We start from the raw sequence: 15,006 nt of genomic DNA, 5'->3' as shown, positions 1-15,006 counted from the left end.
CCATGCCTCATGGGAGGTATTACTGCAGCCTGCAGGCGAGCAGGGAGTGTGCTGTGGCAAGCAAGGATGGATCTCTGGGAAGATGCTGTCGACAAGCGCTGGAAAGCAGAGGCTGAGGCCTCAGTAGCCTTGCACACATTTCGACAACTATCCTAGCAGTGCAAAGGAAATGCATGGCTCAAGAGCGAATTACACTGGTCACATGTAGCGCTGCTGAGTTAAATAGGATAAGAATGCTGTGTTACAGTACAACATGCGAGGACCAATGGGGTTAGCACCTTGTTGGTTTAGAGCGAGTGCTCTGAATGTTAACTTGCTAGGCATACGCGGGCATCAGGGAGACTGGGCAGGAGATCGGGAGCTGGCAGCTCTGGAGTTTTATTCCTGGCTCTGCTGCTGAGATGCTGGGTGGCGCTGGGGTAGTCACCTCGGCTTTCTGTGCCTCAGTTTCCCCATGTGTGAAACAGGAATGATCAGACTCACTCACATGACTGGGGTGTGGGATGGCTTCCGTAGTTAAGCATTAAGACTGCCAAGTGGTGCACGTTGTCAGATAACGACAGTACTGCTTCCTGTGCATGCAGCAGGCACCTGCTCACATTACACTCAGGAACTCTGGGGATGTTAGGCCTGCACGACACACCGAGTGTAACTAACGGTGTGATTTGAAACCAAATCAGTTTCAGTTTGTAATTGAATCGGGCTGTGTGTACACTTAAACTGCAAGAGTGGTGTAGCTGAAGCGCTTCCAGTAGCCACTCACTGCGGTGATGTGAGGGGCTCTCCTACCACCGGAGTTAACCACTTCCCTAAGAGGCCACGGCTAGGGAGATGGACGAATTCTTCCTAGTGCTGTTACACTAAGGGGTAGGTCAGCTTAACTACATCTTGCAGGGGTGTGGATTTTTCGCATCACTGAACAATGTGTAGACCTGGCCTTAAACTTAACTAATTTAAGAGTGTCCACATTACAGGGGTTGCACAGATTTCGATAAATCAGTGCACAGGCTGTGTGTAGAAAAGGATTAAATCATGCCACATTGGGATTAGATCAGTGCCCTAGATTCACTGCACTGGTCCGAGCCCTTAATGGATACAGATCAGTTTGGTTATAACAGTGCATCTTTCGGAGACAGATCAGCCATGCATCTACCTGCTCTCTAGTCACCTGCTGAGCCTCCTCAAAACAAAAAACAGGCTAGAGAAGACCTGCATTTCTGAGGTAGGAAACAAGCAAAAACACTTATTAAAAACCCTTTCAGGCCTTTTTCATACATCATTAAAGCACACTCTGTGATGAAGTTGGGGATCTCTCGTTTTTTACATGCATAGTGTGTACGCTCCTCAGTTTCCCTGTGTGCTGCATGTTTAACAAGGTGGTGGGAGAGTGTTTGTTGTTGCAGAGGATCACGTGTGACCTCACCTAGCAGCCGGGACCCCCGGACAATGGCCTGGAGATGGGAACCCTAACAACTGGTGACCTGGTGACTAAGAGGCCCACCCCAGCTTGGCAGTCAGCCGGTTCTGGCCAGTTGGAGAACAAAGGGCTGAGGAGAGAGGACCCTGGTGACCTGACCAACCATTTCCAGCCAGAGGGGAACAAAGGATGGATGAGAGAGGGCCCCAGTGACCTGTTTACCTGGGATGGAAGACAAAGGACAGGGGAGGAGCTGTTGGGGCTGGATGCCCAGCTGGAAAGCTCACGGTCTCTGGACTGGGGAGAGAAACCAGGCAGAGCCCACCTGAATGCAGAGGAGACTTAGATGTACTGTGGTGAGGGAGGCCAGGCCTGAGGGCCCTGAGAGTTTCCTATGCTGTGTTCAGATGCTCAATAAATCCTCCTGTTTTACGCTGGCTGAGAGTCACTCCGGTCTAGAGAACAGGGTTGCATTATTCCCTCTGGGAATAGAGGCCCTGGGGGTCCAGAGCGAGTGGCCTCCCTGAGAGGCCTATGACGAAAGACAGGTGTGCTAAGGCTCAGAGAGGTGCGGTTCCAGGAGGTGGAGGGGCTTAACCCCTGAGAGAGAGTGGACCCCGAGAAGGGCTGTCACACTGAAGGACCCCCCAGGGACCGTACGGGGCCAAGAGTGGGCACAACCTGTGAGTCTGTAACACACTCACAAAAGGGCCAAAGTTCAATTTATCCCCTAAGCAAAACGCCTTTCACTTTCAATGGACAATGATCTGTTTTAGAAACCCAGCCTTTATATGACGATCTCTTTCTTTCTCTTTCTCTCCAGGATAATGCAATGATTGCCAAGGAGAGGAATCTTTGCTATGGAACAGATGTAAGGAGAAGTAAATCTATCTAGATTATTATATCTAAATAGCTTAGCTTCTCCCATGTTTCTAAGCTCCTCCCACAGTTGAAAAGAGAGACACCAATCATCTGATGGTGATGGCAGTATCACACTGTAGCTGCAGCAGCTGCAATCCTGAGTGCTCTGTGGCTTTGCTCTCCAGCAAACACTTGCTCATTTCACTTGTTAATTACCTTAGCTTAAAATGAGGTGGGTGATATAACTTTTATTGGACTAACCCCCTTCTGCTGGTAAAAGAGACAAGCTTTTGAGCTACACAGAGATAGAAGATTGGGGTGGGAGGAGGGCCTGTGATTTGTGGAGTTGATATTTATGATGTACAATATTTCCAGTGTTGCTATTAGTGGTCCTAGGTGCTGAGAGAGGCACTTACGTGGGCATTGCCCACCATAGATCCTCTTCAGAGGATTAAGTATGCTGTAGTCCAGTGGTTCTCAACCTATTTATCATTGTGGCCCCTACAAACCCCTATGCCCAGCATCCTCCGCTCAGACTCCTCCTTCACACAGCGGGGCCAGGAGTGGAGAGCCGAGTGCAGGGCTGGGGGCAGAAACCTTGACCCCGCATCCTGCAGTACATGGCTGGGCGGCAGCCCGCAGCTGGCAGTAGCTGGCTGCCCGGACCCCACTGCATGGAGCTTACAACAGCCCATGGCCTTTAGCGCACAGCTGAACTAGGCCACAGCTGTATGCTAATGTGGTCATATGCAGCCTGCGGCCCACAGGTTGAGAACCACGGCTGTAGTCTTTCCGGCTAGGATGAGGAGTAGGCGAGAAGTCCTAGTCTATAGTCCATGGACTCCATGAGCCACCTTTGACTGCTAGGCTCCCTCTGCAGTGAGTCTTAGGCCCAGTCTCTTTTGGCATGCACAGCTGTCTCTCTCTCCTTGCTCAGACCCTCCAGAGCAATAAAGCATGAGGACTGGCAAAACCCACAGAACTGCATTCCAACTTCCCCTGCAAACCGTTCGCTACTGAAATCCTCTGGAGATGTGTTTTTCTTTGCTTGGCGACTGATCAGCATTTCACATCATCGTTTCAGCCACACAGATAACGGGACTGGAACTCTGTCTAGTCTCCCCACAGCTCCTGCTGGATTGAAATGTCCTAAAGCAGGGACGTGTCAGCTCTCTCTGAACCACCATGTACACCAAAGGAACAAGCACCCTCTCCCTAAATCCTTGTCTTCACTACAGATGAGGGTTTTTAACATGTGGTAACTAAAACCTGCCAACACCCACATGTAAATAAGGCAATCTGAACCTGTTAGCAGGTCAGGGTAAACACTGGGGGAGTGCATGGTTCACCTCGACCCATTAACGCACGTAAGAACCACAAAGTACCTGGTACACACTAGGATGTTACCACATGTTGGCTGCCACATGGATTAAAAACACAAACCAGATCCTCCTCTCTTCCAAATGTGGACTCCCCTCAGGGTGTGTGGGTGCACCATGCCTGCCCACCCACCCCCCACTAACACTCAGTGCTGCTGGCCGAAGGAACTGACCCTGGCTCCGTGAGGTGGGGCTCTGGAGCGCTACTCCTTATGATCTCCAGTAACTTACCTGGAGTTCAGTACAGCATTTGATACAGGTCCACCAGGGAAATTATCAGTTACATTGGAGAAGATGGTGACAGGTCATTACAAAACCTCATTTCCCCATACTAATTTCTCCCTACTGTTACTCACACCTTCTTGTCAACTGTTTGAAACGAGCCACCCTCATTACCACTTCAAAAGTGATTTTTTCCTCCCTTGGTATTCTACTGTTAATTGAATTGTCTTGTTAGACTGACCCCCCACCTGGTAAGGCAATTCCCATCTTTTCATGTACTATGTATAAATATATCTGCTACTGTATTTTCCACTCCATGCATCTGATGAAGTGGGTGTCAGGGAGTCAGGGCCCTACACCCCTCTTCCTGGGATTCACCGTGACTCTCAGCCAGCCAGTAAAAAGGAAGGTTTATTGGACAATAGGAATGCAGTCTACCGCAGAGCTTGTAGGCACAACCAGGACCCCTCAATCAAGTCCTTCTAGGGGTTCAGGGAGCTTAGACCCCAGCTTGGGGTTCCCTGCGTTGCACCACCCAGGCCCAAACTGAAACTAAAAAAATCCCTCCAGCAGCTCTCTCTCCCCTCCCCTCTGCCCCTCCTCTCCTTTGTTCAGTCTCTGGGGCAGAAGGTGTCACTTCTCCCAACCCCCCTCCTGGCTCAGGTATCTCCCTGCAAGGAAAGTCTCCCATCCCCAATGTAACTCCCAGGCAACATTCCCAGGTCAAATCCGCTCCGCTCCCTGCTCCGTCACATCGGGTTCTAGCCCACGAAAGCTTATGCCCAAATAAATTTGTTAATCTCTAAGGTGCCACAAAGACGCCTCGTTGTTTTTATTGGAGAAGATGGGGCTTACTATGAGAATTGAGAGGTGGGTAAGGAACTGGTTAAAGGGGAGACTACAAAGAGTCCCACTGAAAGGTGAACTGACAGGGTTGAAAGAGGCTACTAGTGGAGTTCCTCAGAGATCGGTCTTAGGACCAATTTTATTAACATTTCTATTACTGATCTTGGCACAAAAAGTGGGAGTGTGCTAATAAAATTTGCAGATGACACAAAGCTGGGAGGTTTTGCCAATATGGAGGAAGACCTGAACAGCATACAAGAAGATCTGGACAACCTTGAAAACTGGATGAAATTTAATAGTGCAAAATCACTCACTTGGGGAGTGAACAACAAGAAGTTTTGCTGTAAGCTGGGGACGTATCAGTTGGGAGCAACAGAGGAGGAGAAAGACCTTAGTGACTATAAGCAGTCAATGTGAATGCAGTCCTAGGATGCATCCGGCGAGGTATTTCCAGTAGAGACAGGGAAGTGTTAGTGCCATTACACAAGGCACTGCTGAGACCTCATCTGGGACACTGCGTGCAGTTCTGGTCTCCCATGTTTAAGAAAGATGAATTGAAACTAGAACAGGAGCAGAGAAGGGCTACTAGGATGATCTGAGGAATGGAAAACCTATCTTATGAGAAGAGACTCAAAGAGCTTGGCTTGTTTAGTCAAACTGAACGATGGCTGAGGGGAAGATATGATTGCTCTAAATACATCAGAGCAGAGGTGGGCAAACTACAGCCTGCGGGCCACATCTGGCCCGCGGGACCATCCTGCCCAGCCCCTGAGCTCCCGGCCCCTCCCCCGCTGTCCCACCTTTCCCCACAGAGCCACGCCGCCGCGTGGGCAGCACTCTGAGCTGCAGAGCTGCACGCTCCTGCAGAGCAGAGTGGCAGTGTGTCTGGCTGCGGCCGGCACGGCAGCCAGACATGCTGCTCTGCATGCTCTGCTCGGTGTGGTAAGTGGGCCGGGGGGGGGGAGGGGGGAGGATTGTATAAGGGGCGGGGGGTCCCGGGGGGGCAGTCAGGGGACAAGGAGCGGTTGAATGGGGTAGAGGTTCGGGAGGGGAGGGGAGGGGAGCGGTCATGGGACGGGGAACCGGGGCAGTTGAATAAGCGTGGGATCCCAGGGGGCCTGTCAGGGGGCAGGGGTGTGGATGGGGTTGGTGCAGTCAGGGGACTGGGAGCAGGGGGGTTGGATGGGGGTGGGGTCCCAGGGGGGTTAGGGCAGGGGGTCCCAGGAGGGGGCATTTAGGGGACATGGAGCAGGGGGGGTTGGATGGGTCAGGAGTTCTGAGGGGGGCAGTTAAGGGGTGGGAAGCGGGAGGGGGAGGGGGAGGGGACCAGGCTGTTTGGGGAGGCACAGCCTTCCCTACCCGGCCCTCCATCCAGTTTTGCAACCCCAATGTGGCCCTGAGGCCAAAAAGTTTGCCCACCCCTGCATCAGAGGGATAAATACCTGGGAGGGAGAGGAGTTATTTAAGTTAAGTGCAAATGTGGTCACAAGAACAAATGGATGTAAACTGACCCTTAACAAGTTTAGGTTTGAAATTAGGCAAAGGTTTCTAACCATCAGAGAAGTGAAGTTCTGGAGCAGCCTCCCAAAGGGAGAAGAGGGGGCAAAAACCCTAACTGGCTTCAAGACTGAGCTTGATAAGTTAATGGAGGGGATGGTATGATGAGACTGCCTACAATGACATATGGCCAAACTGTGACTGCTAGCAGCAAATATCTCCAATGGCCAGTGATGGGACACTAGATGGAGAGGACTTGGAGTTACTACAGAGAATTCTTTCCCAGCTGTCTAGCTCCTGGATTTTGCCCACATGCTCAGGGTCTACTGATTGCCATATTTGGGGTCGGGAAGGAATTTTCCCCCAGGTCAGATTGGCAGAGACCCCAGAGTTTTTCCTCTACAGCATGAGGCACGAGTCACTTGCAGGTTTAAATTAGTGTAAATGGTGGATTCTCTGTAACTTGAAATCTTTAAATGAAGGGTGGGCAAACTTTTTGGCCCAAGGGTCACATCTGGGAATAGAAATTGTATGGCAGGCCGTGAATGCTCACAAAATTGAGGTGAATGCTCTGGTTGGGGGTGCGGGCTCCAGGGTGGGGCCAAAAATGAGGAGTTCAGGGTGTGAGAGGGGGCTCCAGACTGGGGCAGTAGGGTGCGGGGAGGTGAGAGCTCCGGCTGGGGGTGTGGGGTGGGAATGAGGATGAGGAGTTTGGGGTGCAGGAGGGTGCTCCGGGCTGGAATTGAGGGGTTTGGAGGGTGGGAGCAGGATCAGGGCTGGGGCAGGGGGTTGGGACTCAGGGGTGCAGGCTCCAGGCGGCACTTACCTCAAGCGGCTCCCAGATCAGCAGACATGTCCCCACTCTGGCTCCTACACAGCGGCGCAGCCAGGCAGTTCTGCACGCTGCCCCGTCCCCAGGCACTGCCCCTGCAGCTCCCATTGGCTGTGGTTCCTGCTGGGGCGGACCTTGGGACGGGGGGGGGGGGGGGGGGGTAGCGTGCAGAGCAGAGCCTCCTGGCTGCCCCTATGCGTAGGAGCCTGGGTGGGGGGGCATTCCGCTGCTTCTAGGAGCCATGTGGAGTGGCCCATGACCCTGCGCCCCAGCTGGAGCACTGGAGTGTGGCAAGCCCCAGACCCTGCTCCCCAGTGGGAGCGCGAAGGCCGGCTTAAAACAGCTGGCAGGCTGGATCCAGGCCACGGGCCGTAGTTTGCCCACCCCTCCCTTAAACCATGATTTGAGGACATCAGTAACTCAGCCAGGGGTTTGGGGTCTATTACAGGAGCAGGTGGGTGAGATTCTGTGACCTGCAATTCACAGAAGTCAGACTAGATGATCATGATGGTTCCTTCTGGCCTTAGAGTCCATGAGTCAGTATGGTGCTCTGGCAACCCCCAGCAGCTCTTTTTAGCTAGGGCTGCCACAGACCCACTCTACAGGCATGTTCAGAGTTGCAGTTAGTTACTGTAGGAATGAGGTTCTTGCTCCTTTTTCAATCCTGGGGGCCTGCAGGGTCAGAACAGGTACAGCAGGGTGAGGCGGAGTTCGGCTCACACAGCAAGAGAATTGTGAGCCAAGCTCAAGTGCAGTGTGCCCGGGTCACCGAACAGACCAAGGCACATCTTCAGGGGCCTATATGCTCAGATAGTAGTGAGCATGCACGAAGGGGAGTGACCCAGCTTGACTCTCAGAGGGTGGCTAGCACTTACTCCCACCATTTGTTTTATGGAATAAGTGAGGCCTGAATTAGGAACCCCAGGAGGCCGCCTCCTTCCCAGGCCCACTTAGGAGACTTCAGCCTCCCTACGCAATCGCAGACCCTCCAATAGGTAGAACCCTGCACGGATACACAAATTATATCCGCAGATGTGGATATCTGCACCCGCGTGTATAAATTGTGTATCTATGCAGGGCTCTACCAACGGGACAGGAAATTCATCGTTCCCTCCGCTGTCCGAGGCAGGCGCCAAATCCAGCCCTTTTCCTGGTGCTTGGATTTCATAGTAACTCTAAGCAACAGCACCGACACCTCTGCCCAAGCTTCCTCCTTGAAAGTGGCTGTCCCTCAGGTTTTCCTCCAGGCCCTCCTCTAGCCCAGCTTCCCCTTCCCCAAATACACTCCCCCACCCTAACTTAGCGGAGGCACCTCCTAGCATGACTCAGCAGGAACCAACCACGGCTTTGGCACCCCAGCCGCATGCGACCCAGCAGAAAAGCATGGCATTCCCACACAGCGCTGAGTAGCTGATGCCCAGTTACTTACTAGGCATGCAAGGGCCAGCACTTGGGTATAAATAGGGAGAATGGATAATGTCTTCTACCAGAGCCAGACTGAGCTCTCTTCCCAACCCCAGCACACACCCTCCCCTTCTCACAGCCCTGGCCGTGGAAAGTACCAAATTGGCACAGTGGTCGGGCGCTGGATTAAACATGAAATTAATCTCACCAGGATGGGGTCACGTCCCCACTCCGCTCCACATGGCTCCTCATTACTGAGGTATGCTGTCAGCACAGGACATGAACCGGCTCAGGATGAGCCCTGCCTTGCCAACATCAGCTGACGTGACCCTGCTCAGCAAAGGCAGGAGGGCTCCCCAACCTAGCGAGGAGTGAGGCAAGCATGTGATTTTCATTTAGGTCAGAAAACTGGGATTTAATTTGTTTGACCCCTTTTATGCCTCTCTCAATGGCTTCGCATTAGAGCCTCAAAGGCCTGTAAAAAAACAGGCATTTGCAGAGAAGAGAGTTCAAAACCTGTAGCAATTACGAGGGCATAGGAGACAGGATCCCTTCTGGCTACATCTGCCTGTAGAAAACAGGCTACCCCTTGAATATGATCACAGACACTAAACCATCAAATACGACTTTGTTTCTCTCACAAACATTTCTAGCTTCTTCAACACTGCCCCTGATGGCAAAAGAACATAAGTGATAAAAGAGAGGAATATTCACATGGTAAATCTATTGCACAGGGGCCACCTAACAGCTGTTGGGTAGGATCAGGCGTGGCTGCTGTTAACCTGGGCGATCATGCATGGGGCCCCTGGAAAAATGGAGCGGGGTGGGTAGGCCTTCTGTATGGAAGTGGTGGAGCACCAACAGTGTGCTGTTGGAATGGGATTTACTCACATCGTCTGTGGATTTGCACACTGGCCAGGAAATAATTGCAGTGCACCAAACTTGCACAAAGAGTTGGGGACGTGGGGGGGGAGGGGGGGGAAGAGAGAAAGGGGAAGTGGGGGAGGAGTGAAGCCATTCAGCTGCTGCAGTTTTACAACCCTCCCTGCCTGCTGAAGGAAGAACTAGCTCTGGGATATTCCAGCAGTGTGTTGCTATCACAAATAACGCTTCAGATTTACATTGCATCCACAGAACTCAGGGCACTTTACAAACAATGGGCCCTGTAAATATGATTTTCCATGCTGTGTGGATGGGGAAACTGAGGTGCAGAGCTGGGGACAGAAGCAGACTCAGTTTCCAGCCCCACACCTTGGTTGATGGCCCATGGTTCTTTGTGATCAGCTGGGGCTGGAATCTACTGCTGTTGCGAATGGTCACTGTGAAGCGGTCACCCCTTTCAGGAGCACAGCGCTCTCACTGCATGTTCTCCTTCTGGACAGGGTTCACTCGGGCTGTTTGGCTCTGTTCCCTAGATACAGTCAGGGTGGTAAAGTCACTTTAGCCCATTCGATTCCTTTGTGTGCTTTGGCCTGTGTGAAGCAGGAGGTCAGACCAGATGGTCAGAATGGTCGCTCCTGGCCATTAGGTCTATAACCAGCCCAAACCCTTGAGAAGGAAGAACCCCAAAACAGCCCATGTGAAAAGGTTCCTGGTGCAGCACCAGCAATGAATGGCTAGCTCTGGAATAGGAGCATGGAACAGGGAACATTAGAGTTAACGGGCTTCTCTCTAATCAGCCAGCAAGAATTTCATTACAACTGAAATCTAGATCCTCCTCCTGGCCCACTGCCATGCCGCTAGCAGAGGTGTGCAGCCTGCTGAGATGGGCCTTTTCCAATAGGCTGAGCAATCTGTTCAACAATGCTATGAAGCAGATCCAGGAATTCCAGCTCAGAGACAATCAGAGAGAGGAAACCCAGCATCCCAGGAACGTGTAAACATGCAGGGCCTGGCCAGAAGACGGGGTGTGAAATAATTAGGGTGCCTTAACGCACTCACTGAAAAGCTGCTCCACCTTTGGCAGCACACACTACTCCTGCAGTGTGCGTTGTATTCCCATTCCTCCCAGAGCTCTCCTGCTGGGGGGTCTCCAGTATGGCACTGTGGTAGCCCCCTGGACTGGGGCCATGCCCTGGCAATCCCCAGCAGCTCTTTTTACCTAGCCAAAAGTAAGTATTTTGGAATATTCATCATGTTTCTCTACATTTCAGTGGGGGCGAGGAGGCTGGGAAGAAATTATAGCCAGGTATTTTTTTAACTTAATGTTCTTGAACTCCATAAAAGCTCAAAGCCACCACCATGCCACATGGATTGAGCTCCTTCATATTGGGCAACCTTAGTTCACCTGCCCAATGCTGTTTTTTGGAGGCGGAACATCTGGTTTACTTTCTTGGCAGTACACCATCTCCCCTCTCAGAACTCCACCTGTGCATTAAAGGCTGGTCCATGACTCAAGCTGGGTGACTAATTCTCACTAGTAAGACAAGGTGGATGAGGTAATGTCTTCAGTTGAACCACATTTTGCTAGTGAAAGAGACAAGCTTCTGAGCTACACAGAGCTCTTCAGCTGTGAGACAGGTACTCAGTGTCACAGCTATAGACAAGCTCAAACAGATAGTTTGCAATTCCCCCCTACATCTCTGTATTTTGTCTGCGTCTCTAACAATCTGCATCTTCCTTAAATCTGACATATTGATCTCAGAGGATCTAAAAAACAATGAAGCAGACATTTAGATTCTTGAAGACTTTTTCTACAAAACCCCAATTATTTTAAGAAGGGCCTACATTTTTGGGTCTACACTACTCCTGAGCAAGCAAGAAAGCCTGAAAGTGGCTGAAGTGCATAAACATCACCCACAAAGTTATTGGGCAGACTTTTCTGAAGGAGGATGAGCCTAAAAGCACAAGGCAACTGAAAATCCAATCTACAGACTCCAGAATTTTTCTTTAGTGCAATGTCACACACCACTAAATACCCTGAAGGCCAGATCCATTCCCAGACAGACAGGTATATAGGTAAGTGACTCAGAGTGGAGGAACCAGATTCCCAGGCAGGCTGAAGCCCCTTTTTCCACAGCTGAGCTGGGATCCCACAGGACTGCAATACATGGGCACCACTCCACTAGCTCTCTCGCCCAACACCTCTGTCTCCCTGCATTGCTCCCACTGGGGCATAGGGCACCAGAAAGCCACTGGCATTTTAAGCATGGTATAGTCAAACTCTGCTCAGAGAAGATGCCCAAAATGCCTGTGGCCACTGGAGCGCTGGGTACACTATCGCTGCCATCAGTGACTCAAGACCTTGTAAACTAGCTCTGAGACACAGACAAGCTGCCACTTCAGACAGAAGGAGCGTCAGAGGGACTTGGACTACGTCTACACTTTAACCGCTGCAGAGCGTCAGTCTAGACACTACACTGACAGGAGGGGTTCTCCCATTGCCTCCCCAAGAGGCAGTAGCCAGGTTGACGGAAGCATTCTTCTGTAGACCTAGCACTGTCTACACTGGGGCTTAGGTCAGCTTCACGGTTTCTCTCCGAAGTGTGAATTTTTCCACACACAGGAGATGCAGCTGTGCTGATGTAACTCATCAGCAGGGACCAACCAGCCTTAAGTCACCGAGGTGATTATTCCGTCCTATTGAGAGGGACACTTTGGTAATACCACTGGCTCAGCAGGGGTGCTCACCCTCCATCTCCTCACTGGTCCCCGTGAAGATACGAGCTCGCACCACACTCCCAGCTAAAGGGAAGGGGAGCGCACACCGTTCAATCACCCCATATAGGTTTCTGCTGCTGGGGATCAAAGTTCAGGCTCAATCCCCAGTAACCACCATGGTGCAGGTGGCTACAATGAAAGGGACTTTGCTGCTTCCATCTCCTGATGGGAAGCAAAGGGGGGCACTAAACTTGTTTATGCTGATTCAGGTTCTCACCTTTTCAAGCTAGTGTAATCTCATTCGATTCAATTTCATCGTCCCCTGGATGAACAGTAACCCAATGTCTGGCAGCTCAGGATTTTGCTATTTGTTGAGAGTGATCATTCCATTAATCAGTTTTTAAAGTCACCCCAATAAAATTTGCTAAGAGGTGTCGCCAGCAGCAGCAGTGACCATACGGGCTCAGATATGACACGCTTAGCTAAATAAAATGCATTACAAAGCCACAACCCTGCTGGCGGGCTGAAGTCCCTGGGTGAAACAACAAAATATAAACATGCTCCATCTTTAACAGCCATGGTCTGACTACAGTTGCAGCTCAGGAGTGAGGGGGAGGGGAGAGGGACTAGGACCTATGCCAAAGGGACAGACCAGTTGATTTTATTACTCTTTCCATTCTCTAATTTCTATGGTCACAGACAGGAAGAATGGCCCAGTGGTTAGGGCACCTCCCTGGGACACCAGAGACATGGGTTCCATCTTCTGCTCTGCCACAGACTGCCTGGGTGACCCCGGGCAAGTCATTTGGACTCTCTCTACCTCAGTGGAACCAGGGGTGGCACTTCCCCATCCAACAGGTGTCTTAGGAGGAGAAACACTTTACAGAGCGTGAGGCATTCAGATACTACGGGGAGGGGAGCTATAAACCCAGCTAGATACCAAATGGCAGGCCTAGTCTGGGCGTGATGTGAACCAAGAGGGTGCATGATCCTTTCCAGCTACATTCATGTGACGAACTACAGTAGTCCCAGCCAAAGGTGGCTTCCCTGGGTGCATTGTGCTGTCAGGCTGAGCGTGCCCAGACGGCAGCAAGCTGGTTCTGTAGCAGCACGGTCCAGGAGTACATAGGCATCAGCTGGAAACCTGCTACACTCAGCACCCAGTAGGTCTGATGTGTCACATTCTTAGTGCCGACATGTGCATTCAGCATGTTCTCTTCCCACTCCATGTGCAGTACTATTTGGGGGCTGGCATTTGGAAAGCACAATTTTATCGTGCACAGGGAGCGGGAGGCTGGGCTGCAGCCTGGCGAGATCACAGGGACAGGGCAGCCTCTGAAGCAACAGATTCATCTCCGGAGCTTCTTGACTGATTACAGTTTTATTCCAGTGGCAAGTTTAGTTTTCCTGCATGTTCCAGAGACCTGCGAGTGCCTCTGTGGTATGTTGAACAACAGGAGTCAGGGCGTTGCCATCTGGCCCCCAAACCTTCTAGTCTTGTTGCAGTACTAGTGAAGAGCTGAGGTAGCCACCCTCAGCCCTGCTGTCATGCTGGCAGCTGCATCCCTCCCTCCCTCCCTCCCAGTTAATGCTCACATAGCGCTAGGGGGATTAGCCGCACTGCAGCCTCTTGGAATGGGAAGAAATTTGGCTAAGGGAGCTACAAATTTAAAAGCTGAATGATACAGTATCAACAGGTGGGAAGCCAATGCTTATTTCTACCTGTATCCTGCGGGTCAATCTGGTACTTGTAAAAGTAAAGAAAGAGTAAGTGCACTGTATAGACACGCTCCCCCATTCCTGCCCGCAGCTCTCACACCCCTTTGCCAATGCCCCGCTCCGCCAAAGCTCCCCACTCCTGACCTGAAGCCCCCCCCACCACTCCAGATCTGGGATACCCCTCACCACAACTCTGCCAAAGCTCCCCACTCCTGACCAGCAGCCCCCTGGCTATTCCAGCTCTGAAAAGACAGCTGTGCTAACTTCTAGGAAGATTCTGCAATGCGTGGCCTAGGCTGAGACCAAACAGATTTCTACTCATTTGCCCGCGAGAAAACCATGCGCCTGGGTGAGCAAACGGAGACAGACATTTAGGAGGACAGAATAGTTCAGTGTGTTTCCACTATGGTAATTCTTCTGTACGCCAGTGACACTAACACATGGCTAGCTACACTGTCCTTCTCTAGCACCATCAATCAGAGAATCTCAAAGTACTCTAAATAGGGAATTAAATCTTGACCCCGCCCACCAGGTATTATTCCCAATTTACACATGGGGAAATTGAAGCACGGAGGGGTGAAGTGACCTGCCATGGTCACCTAGTAGGCTAGTGGCAGAGCCCAGGATAGAAGCCAGGTACCAGCTGCAGCCCAGGCCCAGCTCTGATGAGGTCAATGGAGTGTAGCTCTTTATTCCAATAATTATTTTGGCCGGGGGTCACCTGAGCCACATCCCCATGCTGAGCCTGGCCTCCCCCACCGCCAGCACAGCAGGAGCATTGATTAGCTAATCCAACAGGTGCCCAGGTTACACGGCAGGAGCTGGAAATGGGGACAGGGCTTGGTTCTGATCTTAACTGCAGCACTGTGGCTACGGCAACATTACAAGCTCCCTCCCTGGGAGAAGGAGCAACGCGTCTCCTCACTTTCCAGCCTGGCTGCCAGCTGCAGCAGGACACGAATGGAGAAGACGTCCTCACAGGCTGGCTGAACTCCTCAGCGAGAGTCAGCGTTGCCGAGTCGAGCCTAGCTCCTAGCAGGCCGGATGTTAGGCTGGGCAAGGATTCAGCTACAGACACGTTTAGACACCACGGTCCAAACTGTCAGCGCCTATGGTACAACAGCACACTAAACCTGGGTTTGAGGGACCCGGCTTATGAACTCAGTGTTTCCAAGCCTGTGCTCGAGTGTCCACACTGCATTGTGCTAACACATCCACGCTGCACTACC

The 15,006-nt window shown here is 51.6% G+C and overlaps 1 protein-coding gene across 2 annotated transcripts in view; it reads right to left on the bottom strand.

Moving 5' to 3' along the window:
- Positions 1-15,006, bottom strand: part of GNAI2 (G protein subunit alpha i2) — a 182,950-nt gene that overhangs the window by 15,330 nt on the left and 152,614 nt on the right. The window lies entirely within an intron of this gene.

Source organism: Trachemys scripta, chromosome 7, assembly GCF_013100865.1.
Source record: "Trachemys scripta elegans isolate TJP31775 chromosome 7, CAS_Tse_1.0, whole genome shotgun sequence".
In the NCBI taxonomy this organism is placed as follows: domain Eukaryota; kingdom Metazoa; phylum Chordata; order Testudines; family Emydidae; genus Trachemys; species Trachemys scripta.
This window is presented reverse-complemented; position numbering and strand designations above follow the sequence as displayed.